The sequence below is a fragment of the Clarias gariepinus genome, chromosome 20 (genome assembly GCF_024256425.1).
Source record: "Clarias gariepinus isolate MV-2021 ecotype Netherlands chromosome 20, CGAR_prim_01v2, whole genome shotgun sequence".
In the NCBI taxonomy this organism is placed as follows: Eukaryota; Metazoa; Chordata; class Actinopteri; order Siluriformes; family Clariidae; genus Clarias; species Clarias gariepinus.
This window is the reverse complement of record NC_071119.1, coordinates 21275282-21292119: the sequence shown is the minus strand read 5'-3', so window position 1 is coordinate 21292119 and position 16838 is coordinate 21275282.

The window sequence follows — 16838 nt, the reverse complement described above, 5'->3', positions numbered from 1 at the left end:
GTTATTGACACTATTTTAGCCACTAGAGCTCCCTCCACTAGGTAAGCTTATGCCCTCAAATGGAATGTTTTCGAAAGTTGGTGCATGACGAAGCAGGTAGACCCAGTCCACTGCCGAATTGTTTCAGTGCTGAAGTTCCTGCAAGATAAGTTGTCCTTGGGCTTGTGCCCTAATACCCTTTAGGACGTACATGGCCGCTATCTCAGCCTGCCACGTTCCAATCGAGGGGGTTACTGTAAGAAAACACCCTTTAGTTGCCCGTTTTATTCGTGGAGCTAAAAGGTTGAGGCCACCCACTAGAGCCACGACCTCTTTATAGGATTTATCTATCGTGCTCGAAGGTCTAATTGACACTCCTTTCGAACCGCTAGAGTCAGCGCCTGACAGGCTTCTGATTCTTAAGATGGTTTTTCTTATGGCCATTACCTCTCTTAAGAGGATTGTCAGTCTTCTGATCCTGCCTGGACTTTGCCCCTGGGCTAGTCAAGGCAATTCTGCATCCTCACCTGAACTATCTTCCGAAAGTTACATTTTTAAACATGCACCCTGTTGTTCTTGAAGCCTTCTGTCCTCTGCCTTTTACAGCTTTGGAGTAGGAGAAACTTCACTTATTGTGTTCAGTACTTGCTCTTTAGATTTATGTCCACTGCACCAGCCAGTGGCGTAAATCAGAGCAGCTCTTTATATGCTATGGAGGCCGCAACCGGGGGGCGGCCGCCACTACACAGACCTTGTCACACTGGGTGAGAGATGCTATTGCTCTCTCCTATGAGGCGCATGGGCTCACTTCGCCTCTAGGAATCAGGGCTCATTTAACCAGGGAGATTGCTTCATCTATTGCACTACGTAGCAAGAAGTATTACCCTGCAACAAGTGTGTGACGCAGCGGGCTGGTCCTCTCCGCACACATTTTATAGTCTGGATGTTCCTGTCACTTCGGGCTCACGAGTCCTCGAGTCAGCCTCGAGTCAGCTTCCCAGACATAGTTCTGAGACATCTCAGCCTTGTGCGCACACGCTATACAATGCGGGGTCCAGACACTCGCAGTGCGGCGACGTTGGTACTCTCGTTCCCATAGGGTTTTCACGCAGCATCGAGTGTAGCCTTTGAAAGGGAACGTCTCGGGTTACTTTGCTGTAACCCTGTTCCCTGAAAAGGCGGGAACGAGATGCTGCGTCCCAATGTCGCACTGCCCACGTGACCGGACATCCGTTCAGACAAATTAATCTGAGAAATGTTGCCGGCTCACTCCTATTTATAACCTGCAGGTGCGTCTTATCAGAAGACGTCACCTGACCGAGGTTATATAAGCCAAAATTTGGCGTGTTTAGTACACACATGCTTTAGAACCGGCAACATGAAAAGATATTCCTATAGCGTTTTCATGCAGCATCTCGTTTAAGCCTTTTCAGGGAACAGGGTTACAGCAAAGTAACCCGAGACGTTTTATTTACCTAAATAAAAATAAAATATTGTGTCACCTGGCTTTTTCAGACTTTTAAATAAAGTTTTAAAGGCATAAATAAGTAGTGTCCGTTAGAAAAAAGTTAGATATGTAAAATCTGTGTACTGTATGTAACAAGCAATATTTTTTTTATCACTTCAACTGTAAGTTAAGTTTTGTACCATAATGCCAAATGTTTGCTTAATAACATGTTCTGTTTTTGCTATAAAAAGCTATGTGCTGTGTTTGGCTACTTAATAAGGGATAAATGAAAAGTCAAAGCATTTTTAATTAATAGTACATAGGGTTTGTGCATTATTATAGGTGAACACACAGCATATTTTATTTATACTGTATTTTGTATCTACTTTCTGTATCCATAGGCTTTAAAAATACATCTACTATAATCAATAACTCAAGTTAAAATCAACAAATTTGTTATTAATACAGTATCATGCTACTACACTCAACAAAAATATAAACGCAACACCTTTGTTTCTGCTCCGATTTTTCATGAGATGGACTTAAAGATCTAAAATTCATTTCAGATACACAATATTACCATTTCTCTTAAACATTGTTCACAAATCAGTCTAAATGTGTGATAGTGAGCACTTCTGCTTTGCTGAGATAATCCATCCCACCTCACATGTGTGCCACATCAAGATGCTGATCTGAGTGGTGCACAGGTGTACCAGTTTTTTGCTTTATTGGGGGTCTGGGGACTCAGAACCGGTCAGTATCTGGTGTGACCACCATTTGCCTCAAGCAGTGCAACACATCTTTTTCGCATAGAGTTTATCAGATTGTCAATTGTGGCCTGTGGAATGTTGGTCCACTCCTCTTCAATGGCTGTGCGAAGTTGTTGGATATTAGTGGGAACTAGTAAACGCTGTCGTATACGCCGGTCAAGCACATGCCAAACATGCTCAACGGGTGGCATGTCCGGTGAGTATGCTGGCCATGCAAGAACTAGGACATTTTCAGCTTCCAAGAAGTGTGTACAGATCCTTGCAACATGGGGCCGTGCATTATCTTGCTGAAACATAAGGTGATGTTCATGGATGTATGGCACAACAATGGGCCTCAGGATCTCATCACGGTATCTCTGTGCATTCAAAATGCCATCAATAAAATGTACCTGTGTTCTTCGTCCATAACAGATGCCTGCCCATACCATAACCCCACCACCACCATGGGCCACTCGATCCAATGACCCCGATGAGGACGACGAGCATGCAGTTGAGCTTCCCTGAGACGGTTTCTGACCGTTTGTGCAGAAATTGTTTGGTTATGCAAACCAATTGTTTCAGCAGCTGTCTGAGTGGCTGGTCTCAGACGATCTTGGTTCCACTTTTCCACGAAGACGGTCCTGTCCTCGACTAATGCAGACAGCTGTTTTCTGAGTACCTGTGACTTTAGTCGATCAATAGTTTGGGACTGGAATTTCCTACAGTCTACCTGAGCCTCCAGGAACAAACTGGACTCCATTTAATTTAATACATCTCCTGTTATACTGAGCTTCCAGTCTACAGTAAATTACAGTAATTTTGTGCAGATCAATTCCTGCTATCCGTTTTTACCCAAATGAGGATGGGTTCCCTGTTAAGTCTGGTTCCTCTCAAGGTTTCATCCTATTACCATCTCAGGGAGTTTTTCCTTGCCACTGTCGCCATCATCCTCAGCTTGCTCATCAGGGACAGTCTTATCATTTTGATTCATACACATTCACATTTCATACAGACTTAAATAATTATTTTGATTGTGTAAAGCTGCTTTGCGACAATGTCAATTGTTAAAAGCGCTATACAAATAAAATCGAATTGAACTGAATCGATTCAATATAATGTTCTGTACAAACATTATTTAATAATTATATTAAAAAATAGGATGTGGGACCTGTTCTCAGACAAAAATTTCATTATAAAGTTATGAAAACCTAAGTTAAACCTTTTTTTTTTACCCAAGTCTCCAACAACAAAAGTGGACTTTACATCAACTTAAACACATTTTTCAATATATCAAACTTTTAGCCTTATAGCACACAGATATTTCAGAAACTGATTTGGTGTTACCTGTTTGATTGGGTTTTTCTATAAAACTGCAAGTCAATAGTGAATGTTTTTTTATTATTATTCTGTAACATTGTTTTATGACACCAGCCAATGTTTTATGAAACTTGTATTGTTTTGATAAGAAGATAGCAGCTGCATAACAGAAACATAAACTCTAATTGAAAGAAATTAGAATACATGGAATACTACAGATCCAAATGCTAATTTTTTGTTAGTATTGTTCAAAATGTGCTGGATCTTTATTAGTTAGTACCAAGAATAAATAAGGTTGTGGCTGGGGTGCAGAGTTATTTTACAAAGCCCACCTGCTATGGAAAGTCTAGGTTAACCATTTATCCTTAATTTTTTTCCTTCCTCCAGAACTAAAGAGATAAACTTACAGTAAATACAGCATGGCTTTTTAGCTCAAAATTGAGCAGGAAAATAAAGGTGTATTAATTGTCCTATTATACTTAACAATATGAACAATAATAAACTCAGATATTAATTAAACAATGCAGAAATGCACTAAATTGGAAAAAAAACTGTGCTGATGCTAAAATTTAATTAGCAATGCAAATGAAATCTAAGACAATTTGTGCTCGTTTTACACATTTAATTAGCACAGTGAAAGAACTTATCACAATAAACCTGAACAAATGCCTGATTGTTGATCATCAAATTCAAATGATTCATTACATTTTAAAAAGGCCTGTGCTAATGCCTCCCTTACTCACTTAAATCAACTTGAAAATAAAAAATGAAAAAAAGGCTAAACCGCCCTCTGTTTGGTCTGCTGTAGCATCACAGTACAGAAATGAAATGATTAGAAAATACTCATATACATACTGTTGTCATGTAAAACAGTTTCAAATTGTTATTTTTGAGGCCATCTAGTGGACACTATTATTATGATACCTTTATGTCTTTAATAAAAATAATTAAATATGGTAGTGGTAGTGAAAGGAGAAGTAAAAGATATTAAATCAAATTTAATTTTTTTTTTTTTACATACAGTCATGCACAGTACAATATGCAGTAAAATGCTTATATGACTGCTCGTGACCTTAAAATCGAAATTATCAATAGAAATAAATAAGGGGAATGGAATAAAGGATAAAATATGTAGAAATATTTTTCTAAAAAATGAAAAAACTGCAGAAAAAAAGAATAAGATATAAAATATGGGATATAAAAAATATTTGAAAAAACCTAGCTGTACAGAATATACACAATAATGGCTGTACAAATATGCAAAATATTGTGTAGTGTGCAAAATAAAATGAATAGAAATGTCCAAAAAGTATGCAAAAGTAAATGTTCAGAAGTGTGCAATATAAAATGAAATAAAAATGTCAAGAAATGTCCAAAAATGTCCAGGGTGAGTAAAAATGTGCATGAATGTTCAAATGTCCAAAAATGGACTATAAATATCAGGTGTGAAAAATTTCCACAAAGTGCAGTGTGCAAAAAGCTGTTGGAGTGGTTGAGGTCCGATCTTCCTGGCCTTGGTCCAGTACCGCTTTCTGGTATATTTATTTATTTATAATCAATATTTTATTATAATATATATAATATTTATTGTTCAGCATTTAGTAGGTTTATTTGCGCATTATATACTTCTTTAATTTTCCACTATATTCCCACAAGCTTGGTTACCTGTCAGTTTCCACCCACCAGGCAGCTTTGCACTATTACGTGAATATACCTATCATGCGATTGCCAAATCAGAAGGAGAGAAGACTTAAATGTTGTTAGAGGTAAAAAATTGCTGTCTCTTGGCTCAGGTCTTATTTGACTGATTGGTATCCACTTCCAGATCTTCCATGGGTCACAGAAAAGTAGCCCGTCTCAGGCGATGAACACAGAAGGGTTAAATAGGAAGTCAAAATAAAGGTGGAACACTGCACCTGGGGCAACACCACGTTGCCAGACAGACTTAGAGATGACAAAAAGAAAGTGGGAGAAGTCTTACACACGGTAAAAAAAAGTATACATATATATATACAATTAGAGTATTTTATCTTAATTTTATAGCTGTTAGGCAGCTGTTCCTGGTGGTCATTTAACATATTTCTTTAAAAAATAATAATAATAATAATAATAATAATAATAATAATTTTTAAAGAAATATGTCAAATGACCGGCAGGAACAGCTGCCTAACAGCTATAAAATTAAGATAAAATACTCTAATTCATATTATGTGCACAAAACATAAAATTTAATTAACAAAAATTTTTATGTAATCTTTTACACAGAAAAACAGATTTTTCCTAAATTCATATAAATAAACTACTTCATTAAAACAAAAGCACTAGAAGTTAAGCAGATAAAATATTTAATATTTCATATATAAAATATTTTACGATTTTCTTTAAATTAATAAAATTCAACAGCACCAGACATGTAGCAGCAAAATGATTTTATTTTACAGTTTTTCAAAAGTATTACAATTAAATAACTTACCTTCAGTAAAGCAACAGCGTTAGACATTTAGCAGGGAAACACTGTTATTTTAAGAATAAACAGCTTCAAAAAAAGCAACAACAGAAAAAATCCCGTTAATTCACTAATTTTTCATAAATTCCTTAACACACATGTTTAATAGTGTTAACACAAACTCAAGGTTATACTATTTGTAAAATAGCCTGAGGAACTGTGGCACAGTAAAGTATAAGTATGATACAAAATACAGTAAAAAAAAAGTTCACATTTTATACAGTAGGATTTCAGTAAAATCCTAAAATAAAAAACAAAATGAAATATTTAGACTATTGTGCTGTAACAGTGGAACATTTGCAACATCATAAAAAGAATTCATTCAACAAAAACAATTAATCCCCATGTTCCAATTAAAATTTCAATAAAAAAAAATTGAGTGATCCAACTTGGCCTTTTTTCTTACTCTATAGTTCTTATGTCTACAAATAAGGTTACCTTTTAGTTTAGAATCCTAATGACTTAGTGCAAGTAAGTAAAATCTAAAAGATACCAAAATGGCAAAAAAGACAGTCCAGTGTATCCAAGAAAGATCTTTTCCCAAACTGGCAGTAAACAACTGGATCCTTCACTCAAAAAAATGAACATGGCTACCTGTTACATGTACTAAAATGTAATATGTGTTTTGTACATAATCATTTCATGTTTCCAAGATGAACATGAATAAATTATGTTGTATTTACATGAAATTCAACAACTTAACATGTATTGGATTTAATCATGTTGAGAAAAACCAAAGAGATCTTGTCACTATGAAAACCGGAAATAGCAAAACCGGAAATCTCGCGAGAAGACATCGCGAGAAGAGAACACAGCGTGTTGAGAAGACAAACGTTTGGCGGGCGTGTGGAAAAGGTAAGCAGGAATTAATTCCCATCTTTCTAAATAGAAACGAAATACTGAACATAAATGTCACATTCTGTTTAGCGATGTTTAGTCACGTTATTTTGGTTTAAGCTATTTCTTGTATTTTTAATCACACTTAAAATACCGACGGTTATATGCGCGTGCTTAATCTGCGGTTCGGTTCTGGTTTCGGTCTGTTCTCATGAGTTGTGAAGCGAGAGGAAGAAAGTATAAATATTGTTCATTTGATAAATTAAGTATCATGAATTTTAATTGAATCTATCTCTGTATTTTTTCACAGGAGTTTGTGAGTGAAAGTGTCCTGTCTGCATCTGACTTCAGGAGTTTCCTGACCAACCGTCTCTAACGGTCATATTTAAAAGTCATAACGGACAGTTATAAAGTACAAAACGTTTCTGTTGGTGTTAAATTTTTTCTATGATTAATACTTATTTGTGGTGTTTTATGTTTTGTACATCTTTTCAAATTGAGACTTCATTTGTAAGTTGCTGCTGGTGTAAAATAAAAATCTCTGTTTTATCCCGTTTGTCTTATGCTTCCTTCCTTCACAGAATTCTGTTGACCAGGACTTGAAATTTAAATTTACTTGAGTTGGATCAACTTAATTTACAACTGAAAAATGTGTTGTACCAACGCTATTCATTTATGTTAACAGTATTAAATTATGTTGGACGCAGCTGTAGTAAATAAGTTAAATGAACCTAATAAAATTAATTTGACTGAACCTAAGAACATTAAGTTGGGCCAACAAAATTGCTTAATGTTGAAAGAAAGCCATTAAATCAGGTGGAAATTCTTTCCATAATTTAATTACGTTCATTCAACAAGTTATTTTTTTTAGTGTTGGTGCATTAGGGAAAATTGAAAAGACAGAAGAAAAGAACAATATTTCAATTAAAGCATTTCACTTCATATCGTACTGTGTATGATTGTGTATGTGACAAATAAAATTTTAATTTTAATTTGAACACATCAAGTTATCAGATTCAAAAGCAAAAAGTTTTCCTTTTTGCCTGAGAAACAGATTAACGAAGTATTTAAGATCATATTTTTCATTGTCACTTTCAAAATTTATATATATACTTTTTTCTTCTATATTTCTATATTTTGTAATATTTTTATTATGCCCATATTTGTACAGTTTATTTTACCAGTTAAATTTATTTTCTTTAGTATTTCTTTTTATTGATATTTATTTCTTACATATAAGTTTTTACTTTAATTTTTTTAGGTCACTGGCAGTCGTATGAGCATTTCACCGCATATCGTACTGTGTATGACTGTGTATGTGAAAAATCAAATTTGAATTTGATATTTAAGACTAGATATGTTAAAGGAAAACTCAAGAATCTTTCATCTGGGGCTGTGTAGGACTGTCATATCTATCATGTCAATCTAATGAAAATTATTTTAAAAGAAACCCCAATTTGGAGCAAGGATGAGAGCTTGAGAAAGAAGTAGTAACGTAAAAAAAAAAAAAAAAGGATTTTGCTGTATTTTTACCTCAAAAGTAAATGGAGGCATTTTGTGAAAGCATCAATGCCACCTTTCAGTTTGCTGCATGCACTCATGAGGAATGTAAAATACTGGGATACACCGTGTTGAATGAAGCAATAAAGTGCTATTTATAACAGATGATCTAAAATAAATAGTTGTGTGCATTCAAAAAAATTTATATAAGTATATAAATGTACAAATAAATATAATTCTCATTATTATTATTATTTTAATGTGTGTGCCATGGATAATGCCCACAACTTTATGAATGCAGCTAGTTATTTATTGACTTCACACTGCATGGTGGGAAATGTATGAATCTGTGCATGATATGTGGTGCTGTAAGCGCAGAGTTTGATTTATTATTTCTGACACTGTCGGCGGTGTTTCAAATCTGCATCTTCAGTGTTACTGAAAACTATACAGTATCAGTCACCTGCGGAGATAGCATATGGAATATTTATTAATGGATTAATATACTGCACACAATTATTCTTTCTTTTTTTAGTATTACATTTTTGTCAAACGTGTCTTTTATGCTCTGTGTCACTCAATGGTACCAAAATGTCTCTCCTCTGCATGTGTCTCTGCCTGAACGCTATTTCATCGCTAATCCAAATCAAATTCAAATACAAGTTCAAATTTTATTTGTCACATACTGTATACAGTCATACACAGTACGATATGCAGTGAAATGCTTACATGACCGCCAGTGACCTTAAAAAGAGAATTAGCTTATAATAAGAAATAAATATGAATAAAAGAAATACAGTAGAAAAATTTAATTTAACTAGGATAAAAATAGAAGTATACTGTACATAAAATAAAAATAAAATAGAAATAAAAGATATACTGTACAATAGAGCATTAAAAAAAATTATTTAATGGAAAAAATATGGTGTGCAAATATGCATAAAAAGTGTCTTATTAAGGTGCTTTATTAAAGTGTCTTTGTGCAATGGTCCAGAATGTAAACATAAACATGTAAGTGTAGATGTAAGTGTAGATGTGCGTGAATGTATCCATAGTGTCCATTAATGTTAAAAGATTGTATTAGTTCTGCATGGTGGTATGGTTGAGAGACCGTATCACCTGCAGGAAGAAGCTCCTCCTCAGTCTCAGTGTGTTGGCCTTCAGGGAGTGGAAGCGCTTTCCTGACCGCAACAGAGAGGACAGTCCATTGTTGGGATGGCTGAGGACTCTGAGATGGTTGGACAGTGGTGACACACAGACGCAGTCGTTCCACTCAGGCGCCTATCAGGCCTAGGCCCTATCCAAAGCACAATTCTAGGACACCCGTGGAGCTCTCCTACAATTTGGTTGAAGTAAAAGTGATTTTCTATTTTAAGAATCTTGATGAGTAGCTTTTAATCCTACGCCTGAAAGTCGGACTAAAATGGAGTTATTTTGAAAATTTCTAGCCATTTAGGAGCAATTTCCTACTCTGAGATGTGTAGTAAATACAAGCCCAGGGTGATCTGTTTTCTCTTAAAAACTGTTGGATAGTAATAAACCCATTTTCAGTCATTTTAACAATCTCCTTATTTTCCATGATCACAGCATTCTTCTTCTTCTGACATGGTTGTTCAAGAAATGTTAAGCAATTTTTACTCGCAATCTGCGGTTCCACTGTACAGTGAAAGTGCCCCATTTTGATTGTTTAAGTAGTGTAATGTTTGTAAAATGCTGCATAAAAAGTCAATAAACAAGAAATAATAAAACATTTCATATATTTAACTATAGTCATTAAAACTGGATAAGTGTTGCATAAATGTTGTATAGAATTGTAATGTATTTAGACTAAAGCATTAGGTATACATTTTTGAATGTGCCATTTAGATAATCTCTAGACCTTGTGTAGTTCATATGCTGAGATTACTTCTGAAAGAGCACTTGTAGCGGTGGACATTGTAACAAAGCAACTCTACATAAATAACATTCCAGACATAATTAAAATAAAATATTTAAAAAATTATAAAAAAAAATTAAAAAAAAAAGGATGTATCGATTAAAAAAGTTATAGCATTATAAATGTATCCCTAATGTAGAGAATAGGTTTAAGGCCACAATAAGGGGCCTGCTGTGTAAGACACACACACACCTCTGCGCAAGCACACACCCACCTTCGGGCACACACACAATATGTACATACAGTGAAACCTCGGATTACGAGTAACGTGGTTTGTGAGTGTTTTTAATAAATTTTGATTTGGAAAACAAAATTGAGTATCATGTATCATGCATGCGCTTCTTGTTTTGATGCCGAGTGTCACGTGATCACAACTGAGTCAACGGTTTTTCTCTTTCTTGCGCTATGGAAATGTGGTTAAATCGTCTCCCCTGCCAGGTCTAAGTGCTCGTCTCTTACTATAATGAATAAAGAATAATCAACACCTCTGCACGCGTGTACTGTTTATTATAACACTGTCACCACTTGTGTGTGTAAAACATTTTATTTTGTGTTTGTAAGCGCGTGTATACAGCTTATAACATGTGTGTGCGCGCGTGTAAAGCAAAAAAAAAAAAATCCATTCTTTCTCTCCCTCTCTGTTTTAGTGTGTGTGTGCGTGCACGTAATTTGACACTGTGACTCTCTCTCGCGCGCGCGTTTAAAGTATGTGTGTGTGTGTTTGTGTGTGTAAAGCAGAGAGGTGGTGCTTCACACACAAACACACACACACACAAAGCTCCTCAAAGAAACACTACTCTGTCGCGATTCTTTTCAAAGGTAAAGTGCCGGTTGGTATGTTTGTTTTACTTTACAGCAGTGATTCCGTTAATACACGCCTACACGAGTGTCATTAGTGATCTTCCTTGCTATTTTTTCAGACAAAACAGTCTTTACATTAATGTGTGTTTATGTGAAATTTAAACAAGAAGGGTTTACTGTGTAATAAAGTCTCATTAAAAGGTTAAAAATCTATTCCCCTCAGCCTCTCTTATGTGTGTGTGCGCGTAATTTTACACCGTGCCGGTTCATACACTTTTTCTCGGGACAGAAGGGGCTTCACACACACACACACACACACACACACACACACACACACACACACACACACACACACAGCGTGAAATACTTAGATGGAAACACTTATTTTTTCTGGATTTCTTTTTACTTTTTTAGAAAGTAAAGTGCAGGTTAAGTTGTTTTATTTTTACTTTATATTTTGTGTTAATTATTATTATTATTAATTGTGTTATTATTTTCATTTATTTATTTTTTGGGCTGTGGACGAATAATTTGAGCTTTCATTATTTCTTATGGGAAAATTAAATTTGGGTTACGAGTGTTTTGGAATACGAGCCCGCTTCCGGAACAAATTATGCTCGTAATCCAATTTTTCACTGTAGCTTGAAAAAAAAGCAGAAAGGTATATAAGACAGGTCATAAAACATAATCAGTAAAGAAGGATATTTAGTGCTACCCAGTACGCAGTATGATGCTATGTGCAGTGGTGTCAAAAGTATTCACATTCATTATTTGAGTAGAAGTATGGATACTAGGGTTTAAAAAGACTTCTTTAGAAGTTAAAGTATTAACTCAAGTAAAAGTGTAAACGTACTGGTTTCAAAACTACTTAAAGTATAAAAGTAAAAGTAACGTGAGGGGGAAAAAGCATTAAGGATAAAAGCTTAGGCTGTGCCACAGGCCTATATACTGCACTAACACCTCATTAAAAAAAAGAAAAATGTGTTGTTGTTTTTCCGTTGTAATTTTAAACAGCCATAGTGATTTGGGATACTGTATATGGCAATTGAGAAAGAATGCATTTTAGTACAATGCAAACAATTAAAGAACCCTATATGTGTACTACTGAGCAGTAACATGTTTTATGGAGAAGAAGATATGATAATTAGTTTGTGTACTAATGGACACCTTAAAATTAGTCTGAGTGGAAACACTTCTGTTGACCAGATCTGACTATTAAGAATGCAGGTTTCGAGAAAAGGGATCTGTTGCAGCGCGGGAAGCTGTAAAAATGCCATTCATCACCTGTAGGGGGCGGTGTTTTAATCTGAAGTGTTTTATCTGTGTCTACTGAAGCTGGAAATGTTAGGCACTCATTAACAGCAAAAAACAGAGCTCAGACTGCGCTTTCTCAATTCGTTAAATTTAATATATATTTTGCATATAGGCCTAAATATTAATTTTTATCTATGAACAGGTGTATTATGTTTTATATAGAAGCGCTGCAATTTTCACTGGTTTCAAAACAAAACGTTTTTGGAGATTTAAGCTCTGTGCTCATGTGCCCGCATATCTAAAATAGATGCTGAATTATTTTTTAGAGTCTAAGTATTTTTTTTTGTTCTCCTATTGTGTTCCTATAATATTTATTAATTAAAAGTTTGAATTTAAATGAGGTTTGGGCTCCGGGATGTTGAGGCCATTTCCTACGTAGTCTAATCAGAGCTCTACTGCACGCTCGAGTGTACTTCATAATTTTTTTTTTATAAATTAATTAAAAATTAATTTAAAATCTGCATTTGTAAACCGCGGCTCGCACTTTTATTTAACAAAAGGCAACATTTTGATTAATGGCATTGTCGGGTGCATGTAGGCTAGCAGAAGGAAACAATGTACAATATATACAATCTATATCTGATTCAGCTTATGCATATGGAATATGCCATTTGTAAGGCCCCATATGGGTAAAAAGAGGTTACAAGATAGCAGACGGACCACTAGTAGTACACAGAAAAGTAATTTCAAAATTGTCAAATGCAATCAAATAACAATCCAGATTAGCTATAATAAAATATACAGTACACAAGAAAGATGTCACTTATGTTAGTAAAGGAAATTATGCAGCAGATGAAGCAGCAAAGAAAGCAGCAGTAAATCAGGTAAAAATCAACAATACAAACAGAACCTAGTCCACTAAGAGATAATGAACCAAGTTTACATGAGTCAAGCTTTAGCCCTGATGAGAAACCAAGTTCAAGTCTAGAGTTAGAGGAAGGGTTATTACTCATACCTGAAGATTATGCACCACCCACACAAGATTTATTTTCATTAGCAGACATGCAGACAACAGCATCGGGGGAAGAGATCCACAAATAGCCAGCAAGAGGAGCAACAAAAAATGATGATACTAATGTGTGGCAAGTGCATATGGGCATTTTGTAGCTCCACAAAGTTTTCTTATAACCTCGATAAAGCAGGCCCATGGTCAAGATCATGTAGCGATGGAAGGAGTGATAAAAAAAATCCAGAAGTCATGGTGGTTGCCAAAGGTGGGCAGTAACGAGTAAAATTTACTCCGTTAGATTTACTTGAGTAAAAAAAAAAAAAAAAAAAAACTTCTTTGAGTAGCTTTACCAGACCATACTTTTTACTTTTACTTGAGTAGATTAATGAAGAAGAAACACTACTCTTACTCCGTTACATTTGGCTACACTCGACTTTTCTAACTATTTATTCAACACTTTAGATAGTTTTTGCCAGAGAATCTACCACCAATCATACATAGCAACAATAATCACAGCTGAATGGTCTGTTTGACCAATCAGCTGTAAAACCAATAACCGCATAGAGTCAAGATGTCCAGAGGAAACATCCAGAAGAAAAACTTAATCTATGTGTGAAGTACTTATCTGAAATACACAAAATTATTTTCCAACAGGTTATGTTGGATATTGACGTGTTATGTTATATGACAACACAGGACAGAGGACAGCTGACACCAGGGCAGAGGAGACAAACGAGAGAATTGTGCTGCCTGGTGTTTGGGTGTCCGCTGCCTGGTGTTTGGGTGAATGTACAAAACAAGGTGTAACCAAGCTAGAAACCATATTAGGTGGTGTTGGCAACTCCAACTGCTGTAAAAGTTTAAGGTAAAGATGTATGGTACCATTTAAATCATTGCAGCATGGCTTCAAACTCAGATCAGGTGAGAGATTCACCAAGAAGAGAGGTCTCCAAGATGACCAGAAAAAGCAGGACCATCAGGTTACTCAGGAGACAATGAGAAAGACAAAATATATCAAATTCAGATGAATATAGAGAAGGGGTACCTTAGAGGTAGAGGAACAAGGATACTGGCCAGATTGCCCCCAAGAAGATATACAAGATTGGGAAGCAGAACTTGAAGGAGAGAAAGCAGAAGCAGAAAAAGCTGGGCCATCACACAGGACAAGATCTCAAGTTAGGCAACTGGAGACAAAGCACAACCAAATTGAAACAGCACAGAGGCAAATTGAAGGAGAAGGGGGAAAACCCAAGAGAGACTCCTCACATGAGCTACAGAGGGTAGAGCAGAAAGTGCCACCTGAAAGAGCTGAAGAATCTGATGCTGACTCAGACAGTTATTAAGCTGCTTAAATTAACTATATTTGAAACACATCCAACAAAAAACACTTCAAGAAATACATTGTGTAGATTATTTGCATATGAAATATGCCAAAAAAATTCCCACATGTCAATATCGTGATCCAAATGGACAAACTTCTCTTTTACTGCTATCTGGACCACAAGCAAAGAAAAGTCATGTTTATGGCAGTGTGTCTAATGGCAATCATAGATTATGGCAATAATATGAGGCCCCCATCCACAAGTCTCTTAGAGAAAAACAGATACATTTTGCCTTAGCTGCAGTAGTTAGAGCAAGAGATTTAGCTGACGATATAAGGGTAGGGAAATAGAAAGGAGACATTTACAGATAAATAAGTCAAAACCATTAGAGGACAGTGCAGATTTTAGTAGATTAGAGTAGAATTTAGCAGATTTTAGTAGACATCAAAACAGGGATGACAGTGTTAAATAGGTTGAATTCAGGAATGATTACAACCATTTCACGGACCAATGGTTGATGGGCATTTATAACATAAATAACGGGAGAATGCTTTAAGTATAGATGTATAGTGCATGGATCAACTAGAAAATTAAAAATATCAGATACTAGTTCGGCAGCCTATGTAATAATAGACCCAATTGCAATGATGAAGTTGCCTAATTTTGAGTAGTGATATGTTCTGTCACGACACGTCAAGCCACAGAGCCGCCATGATTACCTTGAGCACTCCTGTTTCATGTTCCCAACTGCTCCTTACTTCTTACCACCTCAGTTCTCTGCACACCTGGATGTTATCACCATCACAATTTTAACCATGCTCTAACACAACCATGTCACCAGATTATTGAGTGCCTTACCAAGCCCAAAATTTTGTCTCATCTTTGCCTGCCTGATCACGACCACATTTTGTTTCTCTGATTATGATTTCACCTCTCATTTTGGACTCTAACCTTTTGGATAATTCACCTGCAACCAACTTCGAGCTTGGATCACGGACTTCCCTCGTCTCTCCGCCTTTGACCCCCACTTGTTCCACGACCACGATTAATCCTCACATCACACGATAGTCCGTGCTTCCGCATTCCAGCAAGACTTTTTACTCACACCACAGTGCGGAGCTAAACCCATGCCTTGAATTGAAAATTATCACGCCATCTGCTTTTGGTTCCATCGTGCCCTTTAGCGAGCCTGACATGTTCTATCAATAGCTAAAATGTATAGCTAAGACCACAACTAATGAATCATGTATCATATGCTATGATAGAGGCAGTAAGCCCCCACATGTAATGATAACACACGGGACAAAAGAATTTGTGGAGAACCCAATATATAGTGAATCACAACTATGTCTTTTCAGCTTTTTTTTTACGATCAGCTGCTGTATTTTATAGCCCAAGAATGAATGCAGAATAAAAGTAAGTGTTCAAATCTACATGGTTGTCAGGTCTCTCAATAGAAATTCAAAAATATGTAACAATTAAACAAATGATCCTTCATGTTCCAAAACTGTAAAAGTACCACAACCTGATTTAAGATGTGGTACCACCACTTTGGCTGATATATTCTGGTACTGTGGCGGAGCCTCAGTTAGACAGACCTCACCAGAAGGATGGGGTGGTTGCTGTGCTCCAGTATTACTAGGAGGAGAATTGATTGTATTTGGATTGTGTGATAAAGACGATAAAAGAAGCAAACATGATGTAAGCTTCGTGGATAATGTTAGTCAGGGTGAAATAAAGGTATGGGAGGATAGAGAAGGAGGCATAAAAGTGCACTGGAATGGATAGAACAACATTAATGGCAAGACAAAATAGATTTGCTTTAAAAACAATGTTAGCACCTTAATGAGAGGTATATAGCTTAATTGGAGAAGAATGCTGTACATATATTCAAAGACATACTGCTCCAGATGGTAACGTTACCAAAATTTTACGGGTCATGAGAAGACTAAGAGATGAACATGTTCAAGTCACACAAGATGCCAAATAGATTGCTGAATGGACTTCAAGGTTTGACTGACTATCGCCTACAACCTGGTATGGAATGCTAGTGAAATATGCCACAATAATCTTGATAGTACAGAGTGTACTGATCGTCTTATCATGTTGTAGTAACTCACTGTCCAAAGCAATTGTTCAGAAGATGGTAGGACTATATGTATTGGTCATGGAATTTTTACG